The sequence below is a fragment of the Patiria miniata genome, unplaced genomic scaffold (assembly GCF_015706575.1).
Source record: "Patiria miniata isolate m_02_andy unplaced genomic scaffold, ASM1570657v1 HiC_scaffold_7, whole genome shotgun sequence".
NCBI classification, from domain to species: Eukaryota; Metazoa; Echinodermata; class Asteroidea; order Valvatida; family Asterinidae; genus Patiria; species Patiria miniata.
In genome coordinates this window covers 33,862,688-33,865,171 of record NW_024037074.1, presented here as the reverse complement: position 1 = coordinate 33,865,171, position 2,484 = coordinate 33,862,688, and the positions used below count along the sequence as shown (strand labels likewise).

The 2,484-nt window shown below is 34.4% G+C and overlaps 1 long non-coding RNA gene across 1 annotated transcript; it reads left to right on the top strand.

Moving 5' to 3' along the window:
• Positions 1–1,225: 1,225 nt before the first annotated feature.
• LOC119744486 lies at positions 1,226–2,185 on the top strand. Its single transcript, XR_005273570.1, has 2 exons — positions 1,226–1,315; positions 2,014–2,185. It is a non-coding gene; the product is annotated as an uncharacterized LOC119744486 (long non-coding RNA).
• Positions 2,186–2,484: the final 299 nt, after the last annotated feature.

The window sequence follows — 2,484 nt, the reverse complement described above, 5'->3', positions numbered from 1 at the left end:
ATGGGGGTACGGGTGGACAGAATGCTTACAAGTTAAATCATAAACTTTTTTTGGGTTGCCCTTTGGGGGAGTGTCACAATTGTTTTCACAAAAAGGGGGAACATCTTGCATACGAACAGAAAACAAAATTTCTTTATTGTTTCTGTGAAATTTTAGCTTGTCATTTGTTTTTAGGCGCAAAAGTGGCAAAACTAAAATTTCCGAATGTTGTAGGAAACAAGTGTTTTCCTATAAAAGGCTCAATTTATGATCCAAAATCAGCGAAATAAAAGATTACATTACTATATACATCTGTAAATGTATCTCAAATTGCTAAATGATCCTTTGACAACTGAACCGACATTCAGATTGTATTGTTACACCATAATTACTCATTTTTTGTTTTCTTTTGTTCCCTCTCTTAATTATGTGAATATTTTTTTAATCCACCCAAATGTTTCCCCACTGATATGCCGGATTTACTTCAAAGAATAGAGTGACGTTCAAGCTCTGTTTTCTAATTTTATAGAACCAAATTGTACTTTTTCCACCCCCGAATTATGAAATGTGCACCCGCTCCCTAAAGAGTTTGTCCAAAATTGTGCTTCAACATGTAATTCTAATTCGAATTTTTCATCTGCAGCAAGAAGTCTTGATAAATGACTCTCCTTTCGGTTTATTTTGCTAACATTTCCAAATGGACTCCCCGCCCATAAAAAGGTCAGGGAAAATGAGTATTCACTTGTAAGTCGTTTCGGCTCAAAATCAATACCCGGAAAACAGTCCTCTGGGGTAGGGGGAAAATGGCATCAAGTGGATTTGGGTTTTATAGGGTTTCATTAATAATCCCTGAAATTTATAAAAGAATGTACCCGAAATTGTGTATGGGAGATATCGCCTTAAATATGAAGACAATGACGACGACCTCACGGTGCAACATAAAGATGGCGATGATTATGAACGGTTTTAATGCCAGTAAAGCCAAAAAAGGTTAAGAGTATATGCAAACCAAAATGTTTGTGTGGCAGGGCCAAATTTATCTTGTATATTTTTCATGTATGTAATGTATAGTGTATTGAATAGGAGTAGCTTCCCTTAGAAAAGAAGACCATTTCAGTTTCACTTAAGATCTCCCCCCCCCCTTTGTTGGTAGTGTTTCCCCCTGTTTGTTTACTTAAGCCCACATGTTCCCCCTATAAAAGCTGCCACATGGTCAAGCCATACTTCAGTTCGACTAGCAGACCAACAGAGACAACTTCATAGTATACTGGTATCTTATGTTCCTCCTAACTGGAGTGGTGTGTCCTGTTTGAGCTCTGTCTGCTCGAGTCATTTGGTGATTTTTCTTTTGTATGGTCTACTTTTCATTTATCATGTATAATTATTATTAGAAATATAGTTCAGTTTTCTTTTGAAAGTTTGTTAGCTTTGAATTGACTCTGGTCAGTTTAGATCTTTGAGGAAGCTCCAGTTTGAAGTTTTCTTTTACAACTTTTTATTTCATTTTGTTTCCATGTATTATTTTACTTAAGACACTAGTGTTTTTTACTTCTTTTCATGATGATTGATTTGTTCCTACTGTAATAAGGAAGCTTTAGTCTTTTCAATGAAACCGGTCTCTTTTAAGTTCTTTTGAAAAAAGTTTCTTAGTTCTGTTTATTTTCATTAACCTTGGTTTTACTTAAGGATAGATTTTTTTGACCTTGTTTTATTACTAAGAAAGGTTGAAAGTTCATTTGCATTCTAGATTTTCATGTTTTCCTTGTACATTTTCTTAGTATTAGATTAAGAGATTTTCTTAAATTCTTCACCATGTACTTTAGCTTTTCATTGCAATTTCTTTGTTCTCATTTAACTCACATGGCCTGTGTATAGGATGGTGCCACTGGACTTGTTTTATTACTTGCTAATCCTTCACTTTGGGGATTAGTGTCTCCCACTTCCTTTGTATCTTAGAACTTGTTTATTGCATCATGAATATTCATTAGATCATTTCCTTATATGTTTTCTCTTTTTGCATTTTCTTGTTTACAGATTTTATTCCTGCTTGAGTGTTCTTTGAAAGATCCACTATTCACACTGTGTTGGTTTTTTGGTTTTAGTCTTTGGTTTTTAGGTTTTATTCTTTGCTTTTAGTTTCTGGTTTTTGGTTTAAGGTTCTTGTGAATAAATTCTTTTTGGTCCTTTCTTTGTTCGAAATCTAGAATTCGTCTCTGGTCTCTATTAATTCAATTTCCTCGCGACTTTTCCCTTCAAAGATCCTGAGTTTAGTTTAGTTTTGTTAGTTAATCCAAATAGAGTCTTAGTTTGTGCGAGTTCCCCCAAGTGTGTCATTTTTCACGGTTACATTTGCTTCCCAGATAATGATGATACGCTATGGCGATAACTTAAAGCTATAGTCCATCATTTGCAGCCATACGAAAAAGTAACTGGCGTATTATTGTTGAAAAACATACTTGGTTGAAAGATAGTAAGAGGATTAAACTCCCTGTGAATTTAATCTTT